The sequence below is a fragment of the Pelophylax lessonae genome, assembly GCF_965119305.1.
Source record: "Pelophylax lessonae genome assembly, chromosome: 2".
Classification (NCBI taxonomy): Eukaryota; Metazoa; Chordata; class Amphibia; order Anura; family Ranidae; genus Pelophylax; species Pelophylax lessonae.
This window is the reverse complement of record NC_138769.1, coordinates 262,258,709-262,269,300: the sequence shown is the minus strand read 5'-3', so window position 1 is coordinate 262,269,300 and position 10,592 is coordinate 262,258,709.

Here is a 10,592-nt window from a genome sequence, read left to right as displayed (position 1 = left end):
AAAAAGAAAGAAGGAGAAACCTTATAACTGTAAACTTTCTATATGTTTTTCACAAAAACAGATATGCCAGTTTTTTAAATAATGCAGTGTAAATATGAGATGATCATTTTCTGACTATTGCCAACCCATGCTGAGTGAGTGACCCCCCAGTGGTTATTATGTAGCATGGCAGCTGCTTGATACGATGCCATTCAGAGAACGCTTTGCATTTTTTCAGTAATTGCAAAGTATTCTCTGATTAGATGGGGTGGAGATCATGATGTCACTGCCCCCATCTCTCCACTTTGTCTAATCAGAGGACGTTTTGCATTCATTCAGAAATGTGCGCTCATGTAGTGGGAGCAGAATCCAGTGTTCACTAAGCGTCAGGGCAACTCATGAACTGGAAGCTAGCAGCTACCACTGTTGTAGCAGTGTCTACTACAGTAATTTGTAGCTTCCACAGCGATTGGCCAGGTATGGCGCAAACAGTTCCTAAATACATTAGTTCAAGCTGGACCAATGTAGCTATTTAAAAATATCCATACCTTAACTTCAGCTTTAGATACAAGCTGCAGGCTGCACTTTTGCCATTTATTTTCTTTAGTAATTTTTTATTGTTGAAATCACACCAACATCAGTAGTGCAGCCCACATCTCGTGCTTTGTGCTTCTCAGGAGTAAGATGTGTATCTGTTGAACCTTCTGCACCCAAAGCTGGTCCATGAACCAGCCATCCACACAGCCTGGCAGCAGTACCACTATTTGCTCATTCAGATTAAATGTCTATGCATGTCTATGGGTCTATGGAAGCACTGCAGGCTCTGCAGCTGCATTATGTCTGAATAATCCTGGGGAAAAACACTTGAACAGAATACATTTCTAGAACAGTTGTTGTTTCTTCTCCATAATAAATGTCTGCTCAAAGCAGTGCAAGATTACCAAATAGGAAAAGCAGGCATTGGCCTATGGGTTCCACACTGTTTAAGGGCTCCACAACAACAAATCAAAATACTTTTTGATCTTGAAATAAAATTACAACAAAACTTTCCTAAATTGTTTACAAAAGATAGAAAAAATGAATCATTTCAAAGAAACAAAAATTCTACGTTAAAGACTATAGAGAAAATACTGTATTAATGTAATGTACCCAATAACAACTTACAGTAATAAACCATACACATCAGGTTGACATTACAATTTGTCTCTTAAAAGCTCATCTACTTTCAGCTGTAACTTTGTAAAAAAAAATTTGATGCAATCTACATACGTGTAATGTACAGTAGCGATAGTCATCTCCATCTAGTGACTGACGTGCATACTACTTAATCCAATGTTATCTCATTAGAGCATAAAAAGCTCAAAAACCTCCTAAAACCTGCAAGGAATCTTTAAGATTTTGACTGCCTAGGGCCTCCACAGAGTTTAATATGGCACTGGCCTAAAGCATGGATGTCTGCTCAAACCATAAACATGCAAGTTCAACCAAAACCCCAAAAAATTAACAAATATACATGTAGCAAGGTTTCCAGGCCTGTGACCTGATGTGGGTCTGCCATTAGTACCGTAACTCTCTCCAGCCCATGTGAGCTGCGACCCTCGGTGAGATAACTGAAGCAGCGACAACTCCGGCAACTTTGTTTATTGTTTTTTTTATTTGGTTTAAAGGGGATGGGAGAAGGGAATGAGTGGGATACTCCTTGAGTGCCGGGTCACACTTGTGCGATGCGGGAAGGCTGCGAATTCGCAGCCTGTTCCCGCATCGCAAACGCACATCTGGCAGTTCACACTGCCATATGCAATACACTAGGGGTGTCAATGAAATGTTAACGACACCCCCAGTTTGATCGCATATCGCAGTGCGATCTGACAGTTCGCACAGGATTAGATCGCACAAGTGTGAACCACTGTGCGATCCGATCCTGATGCGGCTGAAAAAATGCCTCATGTGCGACTTTTGTGCGGGTGCGGTGCGAATTTAGCCATACAAAGTGTATGGCTGAATTTGCACTGCACATCCGATCGCATGTAATGAAGGAGCAGTGGGCTCCGATATTACATGCGATCGCCGCACACGCGGAAGTGTGAACAGGCACTGAGGCTTGAACTAATTACATGTGGGACGTTACTCCTGAAAATGCCCGTTGGCGCTTCCTTGACGCCAGCCGGCGCCAGCCAACGCTCACTAACGCTGTGAATATCTTGTAGAACCCAGAAGTGCTGAAGCAGGCTCCCCTGGAGAAGGGGGCTGTCATTCACTATAGCAAAGGGAGGGGAGCCTGTTCACATAAGTATCAGAGGGGGTGACATCGGAGCTGGGGTCAGCTGTCCACATGAGTGTGCTGCTAGTGGGGAAGATGGAGTGGGACATGTGAGACTGAATGAGGATATCTGTGCAGCCAGCCGGAGAGCAGAGCAGGCCATGTGAGATTGAAGGGGGGATGTGTGTAGCCACCAAATTGCTGGGGAGATAGAGGGGGAGGGGAGAGGGAGAAAAGAGGACAAAGGAAAAGATGATGACAAGAAGATGTAAATTATCTGATGACAGACACAGAGTAACGTGCCTATTGGGTTTGGCCCTTCCTGGACCTCAAAGGACTCAACTACTTCATTAGAGTGCGCAAACTCAGGATAGAGTCTGATCGGCGGTGGCCTCTTTCTTCATCAGGAGGACCTGTTTGCCCTAATCAGCTTCAAGGTTGGTTAATTGACTGTACTCATTTGCCCCGGTCACTAGTGCATCCTCCATTTTGCAATGGAGAGGACTATGATCAGATTGTGGTCTTTCTTTTTACCTTGATGTCTAACCCCTGGATAATAATCAAGGTGTTAACCCAGGCTCTGGCTTCACCGAAAATATATATAAGATATAATATCTCGAGTCTGTTTTAGCCCTGGAATGAAACTCACGATTCATTGGACCTTGGGGAATTGGCTTTTCAAGAAATCTGTTCTTGTCACATGCATGTACATGGATCTGCTCCTGCCTATCAGGTTGGCCAAAGTATTTCTCCTTTTTGAGAAGCTTCAGTCTGAAGTTCAGCTCCTGAACGTAGGTAGGTTGACATCTATTTATTGATGCATGCAAGTTCTGAGTCTCATGGTCTCTTTGTTCAAGGCAAACCCGTAAACACAACTCCGCACTAGAATCTATCAGGGAGATTTTCTCCAAGTGGAACAAGTCTACATACTCCCTGAACAGGGAGATCAGCCAAGTTTTCTACCATATTATCAAATGCATCTCCACTTTGGTGGCTTTGCTCACCGCTGCTGAGTGCTGGGAAGGCCTGCCTTCCATTTTGATGAAAGATTGTGAGGATGGATGCCAGACCACTAGGTTGGGAAGGTGTACTAGATCATCTCTTTATTAAGAGTCTCTGGTCTCAGAGGGAGGCTCACTTTACTATCAGTGTGCAATCAGATTGTCACCACTGCACTGGAAAAGTCCTTGGGAAGGACATCCAGTATAGGTGAAGTTTGACAACACCATGGTGGTGGTGTACATCAACCAGCATGGAGGAACAAAGGGTGACTGCATCCCTGGAGATGTAGGCATTTTACACTGGGTATAAAAATCACTCCTCCCATGTTATGCAATGTAGGTATGAAATTTGGGCAGTATGACCATCTAAGTTCCCAGGGCCTAGATCAAGTAGAGTGGTCTCTCCACTAGAAAATGTTTCTCTAATTATGTCTGTGGTGGGGATAGTCGCACATACGTGATTGTGTTTTGCCTTAACAGCACAGTGGACAGATTTGTAGCCAGGACTAAGGATCCCTGGGCAGGGGCAACAAGGCATTGGTGTCTCTTTGGGATTGTTAATCTCTGATTTATGCTTTTTCTCCGATAAAGCTTCTAGCCACAATGCTCTGCAGAGTCAAAGTCAAAGGGATTCTGGTCATTCCGGTGTTGTTGGGTTGGTAAACAGGCCTAGTTCATCTGGCCTTAGATGATAACTGGACCCTATTCTATATACAGCCCTCTTGACATCACTTTGTTGATTCTTTCCTAGATAGTCCTGTCTTGCTAGCATCCATTTTTGGTTTTGCATAAGAACAAGCTGTGCTTCACATAATGTCCTTTTTCTTTCCTAGGATGATGTCTTCTTTTCACCAAAATGAAGATATTGTCCTGCCATCATGCTATCCCAAACAAGTTCCTTGTAGGAGATAGCTTTAGCTTTTATGGGCTAATTAATAAAAATCAAACCATGTATGGGTAGCTTTTTAATGCTGTGACAGATTTCCTGCATGTTTTTATGTCCCAAACAACAGGTAGGACGTGATATGGAACAGAGGGATGATCTGGGCCACTGTGTATGTGAAGCCTCCAATCAATGGACAGCTTCATATTATGGAAGTGGTTTTGAAGATGATTAGATGGTGAGTAGCTGGCATTTAGATTTTTAAACCAATCTACACGGCCTAGGGCCACAGCGATTGAGTGGAAGTTTCATGTGTTGCGAAATCACTGCTTTGACAATTGTCACTGCAAGGGAAAATCTTCCAGTAGCCACTTAGAGATTTCCTCTCTACCCCCTGTTCCAGTGACTGCTGAAAATGATGGCAATAGTCCCTATGGCAAATAATAAGGCCAGGTACCACCACAGACAAAAAATAAAGACTGGCCCCGGCCAGGCAGAGTGACGTAGCTCTACGTCGCTCGCCTATCACTGGGTTTTGAGCCAATAGCGGGCAAGCGCGCGCCCGCCTCGGCTCGTTCACGGAGGAGTGCGGGCGTGTGACCGGCGGACCCGATGTCCGCCGGTCACACTACGATCGTCGGTAGAGCGGGAGAAAGGCAGAGCGGCTTATGTAAACAAGCCGCCTGTCATTCTCCCCTGTGTAAAAATGGAGATCAGACGGTTCTACTATGTAGAACCGTTGATCTCTGTTTTTACACTAGTAGCCATGTCCCACTACAGTTAGAATCACGCCCCTAGGACACACTTAACCCCTCCCTGTCCAATACAGTTAACCCCTTCCCTGCCAGTGTCATTTTTACAGTAACAGTTCATATGTATAGCACTGATTACTGCAGTAATGTCACTGGTACCCCCAAAAGTGTTAAAAATGTCAGTCAAGGGTCCGATCTGTCCGCCGCAATGTCGCAGTACCGCAAAAAAATCGCAGATCGCCGCCATTACTCGTTAAAAAAAAAACATCAAAAATGACAAAAATCTTTCCCTTTGTTAGTAAACGCGATAACTTTTGCGCAAACCAATCAAAATACGCTTTTTGCGATTTTTTTTACCAAACATATGTAGCATAAAACAAATTGGCCGAAAATGTTAAAAAATTTAGATTTTTACATTTTTTGGGGGGAATTTCATATAAAAAAAAGTGAAAAATATTGTTATTTTTGCAAAATTTACGCTCTTTTTTGTTTATAGCGCATGATCAAAAAATCGCACAGGTGATCAAATACCACCAAAAGAAAGCTCTGTTTGTGGGAAAATAAGGACGTGAAATTCGTTTAGGTACAGCGTCGCACGACCGCGCAATTGTCCGTTAAAGTCACGCAGTAAAAAAATCGCAAAAAACCCCCTGGTCAGGAAGGGGGTAAAATCTTCCGGGGCTTAAGTGGTTAATCCTGAGCCATTATTATGGGCAAAGTCTGTTCTTTTCCTGTTTTATATTATTTCCATTCACATCTGCCTTTTCAAAGTATTTCTAACCTGTGTGCTGCAAAGTGAACAACTGCCTCCTAGTGGTGATCCTCCAGATAACAGCCATAAAAGTAATGCAGTTTGGTGCCAGAAGATGTATACTAATGCTTTTTTAATTATTTATACAGGTAATATCAATGATCAACAATCCAGCAGTTGACTGTGTGTGTGTGTGTGTATCTGTGTACATCATTAAAGTGACACTAAACTGGTTAAAAAAATTAGAACTATAGGCAATTTTTTTTTTTCACTTTGGATAGAGTAAAGGACAGTTATAACCCCTGCCAGATTTTTTTCGCCATCTGTGTCTTATAGCGGAGATTTCCCTTCACTTCCTATTCCACAGCCAAACAGGAAGTTAGATGAAATCTGCAAATTAATGGAATTTCTTTGGGACCCCCCAGGTCACCAGAACTAGTGTCCCTCTATTACTTTTCTAGGGACAACCCAAAAAGTTAGGATTTTTTTTTACTTTAAATTTTAATGCGAATGATAAACAGGACAAATAGAGAGGGTAAATCTCCTTAACAGGGACACGGACAGCAATACAAAACTGACAAACATTCTAATCCCTCTCCCTTATATTCAAAACGTTTTGCCTTTAGTTATATTTTAAAGCGGAGTTCCACCCAAAAGTGGAACTTCCGCTTTAGGGAGTCCTGACCCCCCGACATGCCACATTTGGCATGTCATTTTTTGGGGGGGGGAGCGGGTACCTAGTTTTGACAGGTACCCGCTCCCACTTCCGCTCGGAGCGCCGCGGCGCCCTGAGCGGAAGTTCTCCTCTCCCCCTCCCTCCCTGCAATCTTCTGGGACACGTCAGAGGTCCCAGAAGATTGCCGGCCAATCACGGCGCGCAGCGCGACTCGCGCATGCGCAGTGGGTACCCGGCTGTGAAGCCGCAAACTGTAACAGCCGGGTGCCCACAGCAGTGATGCCGGCGCCGAGGGAGAGGATCGAGGCTTCCGGCGGCCGCATCGCTGGACCGTTGGACAGGTGAGTAAATGGCTGGAACTCCGCTTTAAGTGAAAAAGTACCTTCTTTTGCTCTCAGCCTTCTCCAAATTCCTCGTTTTACAAGCATTGCTGATGGAATAGCTACAAGTCTGACTTACCGGGGGGGTTGATTTTGCTAAACGCAGATTTCAATTTTTTATATTTGGGCTTAGGGTTAATTTGGGTTCTAATACTAAGGATATTCATGGTTATCAGGAAAATAACATTTTTAGAAATAGATTATGAATGGCAACCTCTTCATTTGTCCCAGCACAAGCTTCCTTCGAAGCAAATGGAAGTTTATTCTTCTAGCATGCAGATTCTCCCTCTGCAGTCTCTTCCACCCCATCACATACAGTTGTGCTCATAAGTGGCAGAATTTATGATTTCTTGGCCATTTTTCAGAGAAATTGAATATTAACACAAAAAACTTTTCTTTCACTCATGGTCAGTGTTTGGCTGAAGTGATTTATTATCAATCAACTGTGTTTACTGTTTTTAAATCATAATGACAACAGAAATTACCGAAATGACCCTGATCAAAAGTTTACATACCCTGGTGATTTTGGCCTGATAACATGCACACAAGTTAACACAAATGGGTTTAAATGGCTTTAAGAGGTAACCATCCTCCCCTGTGATCTGTTTTCTTGTAATTAGTGTGTGTGTATAAAAGGTCAATGAATTTCTGGACTCCTGACAGACCCTTACATCTTTCATCCAGTGCTGCATTGATGTTTCTGGATTCTAAGTCATGGGGAAAGAAAAATAACTGTCAAAGGATCTGCGGGAAAAGGTAGTTGAACTGTATAAAACAGGAAAGAAATATAAAAAAATATCCAGGTTGTTGAGAATGCCAATCAGCAGTGTTCAAACCCTAATCAAGAAGTGGAAAATGAGGGGTTCTGCTGAAACCAAACCACGGTCAGGTAGACCAACTAAATTTTCAGCCACAACTGCCAGGAAAATTGTTCGGGATGCAAAGAAAAACCCACAAATAACTTCAGGTGAAATACAGGACTCTCTGTGTGGCTTTTTTAAGATGCACAATAAAGAGGCATCTGAAGAAAGATGGGGTGCATGGTCGAGTTGTCAGAAGAAAGCCATTACTATGCAAATGCCACAAAGTATCCCGCTTACAATACGCCAAACAGCACAGAGACAAGCCTCAAACCTTCTGGCACAAACTAATTTGGAGTGATGAGACCGAAATTGAGCTTTTTGGCCACAACCATAAATGCTACATTTGGAGAGGAGTCAACAAGGCCTGTGATGAAAGGTACACCATTCCTACTGTGAAACACAGAGGTGGGTCACTGAAGTTTAGGGGATGCGTGAGCTACGAAGGCACAGGAAATTTGGTCAGAAATGATGAAAAGATAAATGCAGTATGTTCTCAAAAAACACTGGATGAAAATTTGCATTCATCAGCCCGGAAGCTGTGCATGGGACTTACTTGAACATTCCAACATGACGATGATCCTAAACACAAGGCCAAGTTACATATAGTTACATAGTAGGTGAGGTTGAATAAAGACAATAGTCCATCCAGTTCAACCTGTGTAGGTGAGTGTGGCTGTACTCATCTCACATACCCCTGAATGTTCTGATCCTTGAGATGTAAGTCTAAGAGTCTTTTGAAAGCCACCATACTACCCGCAGAAACCACCTCTTGTGGTAGAGAATTCCACAATCTTGTAGCCCTAACAGTAAAGAACCCCCCACGTTGCCTGTGGTTAAAACGCTTCTCCTCTAATCGCATTGTATGCCCTCGAGTCCTCATGCAATCCCTTCGAATGAACAGCTTTTTTTCTAAGCTGGGATCCCCATTAAGATATTTATAAATTGCTATCATGTCCCCCCTCAGACGTCTCTTCTCCAGGGAGAATAAATCGAGCGATTGTAGACGCTCTTCATAGTCAAGGTCCTCCAATCCCCTAATTAGTTTAGTTGCCCTTCTCTGGACTCTCTCCAGCTCCAACACATCCCTCCTGAGGACTGGCGACCAGAACTGGACAGAATACTCCAGATGCGGTCGGACCAGAGTTTTATAAAGTGGAAGGATTATAGTCATATCTCTGGAATACATCCCTTTCTTTATGCATGCTAATATTCTGCTGGCTTTGGCAGCTGCCGCTTGACATTGCATGCTGTTGCCTAATCTATCATCAACCAAGACTCCCAGATCCTTCTCCATTTTTGATTCCCCCAAGGGTTCCTCTCCTAACGTGTATTGTGTTTTTATGTTTTTAGTCCCCAAGTGCAAAACCTTACACTTCTCCACGTTAAACCTCATTTGCCATGTCGTTGCCCACTCTGTAATTTTGTCCAGGTCATTCTGTAGGATATCTGCTTCATGCTGTGCAGTTATTGCCCTGGCCAATTTTGTGTCATCTGCAAAAACTGATAACGCACTACTGATCCCGTCCTCAATGCTGTTTATGAATAAATTGAACAAGGTTGGTCCCAGGACTGAGCCCTGGGGCACCCCGCTTACAACCTCAGACCAGTCTGAGTATGCGCTGTTTATTACCACCCTTTGGACACGCCCTTTAAGCCAATTCCGTATCCAAGAGCAAACTCTGCTGTCGATACCTGCAGACCTTAATTTATAAATTAAGCGCTTGTGGGGAACTGTATCAAACGCCTTAGCGAAATCCAAGTACACCACATCCACTGGTCTGCCCCTATCTAGCTCACAGCTTACCTCCTCATAGAATGCTAAGAGATTGGTTTGACAAGAACGCCCATTTGTAAACCCGTGCTGATTACTGCTGATGATGTTGTTGTCTTTAGCAAACTCTACGATATAGTCCCTTATCATCCCCTCCAGAAGTTTACATACTATTGATGTCAAACTGACAGGCCTATAATTTCCCGGGATATGCCTCTGGCCCTTTTTGAATATTGGAATCACGTTAGCTTTCTTCCAATCCCCTGGTACATCTCCTGTCCTAATACTGTCAGCAAAGATCAGGAACAGTGGTCTGGATATAACCTTACTGAGTTCCTTGAGTACTCTCGGATGTACGCCATCCGGGCCTGGTGATTTGTTTGTGTTAAGTTTATCCAGCCTTTCCCTGATTTCACCCTCTGTTAGCCATAGTTGCAAGTCCTGTGTATTACTACTAACCATACAGTCATGGTCAGTGTATCCCTCCGTTTCCTGTGTAAAGACTGACGAGAAAAAAGCATTCATTCCCCCCATCATCGCTAATTATGTGTGCAATATGCTCTGCCCTAGTTTTTTTGCTGTTGATATATTTAAAGAATTTCTTTGGGTTTTTTTTACTATCCTCCGCTATTTGTCTCTCAAAGTGATTTTAGCCATTTTGATTTCGTGTTTACTTTTCTTATTTGCCTCCTTGTATTGCTCGAAAGCCAATACAGTGCCCTCTGATTTATATTTCTTGAAGGCCAATTTTTTTCCCCTAATAAGTTTTTTAACGCTACGGTTTAGCCAGCCAGGTTTGGCTTTGTCTCTTCTAAATTTATTTCCCATAGGAATGCACTGCAAGATGCCTTTGCCTAATATGTTCCTAAAGCATTCCCATTTTTCCTCTGTGGTCAGGGATCCCAGGGTTTGGTCCCAGTTTACCCTTTCCATCAATGAGTACAATTTTGGAAAGTTTGCCCTTCTGAAGTTTAGGGTTCTTATGATCCCCACTTGCCTTGTTATATTGTTATTTATACTAAATGTGATCATCCTGTGATCGCTAGAGCCCAGATTGTCCTGGACTACTACCTCCGAGATTATGTCTGGGTCATTAGTGATAAATAGATCCAGGACTGCATTTTCTCTAGTCGGAGAATCCACCAACTGTGACATGTAATTATCCAGTAAGGTTTCTGTGAATAGGCGGGCCTTCTGTGAGTGTGCAGTCCCCTCATCCCAGTCAATGTCAGGATAATTGAAGTCCCCCAATATGATGACTGATCCCAATTTTGCC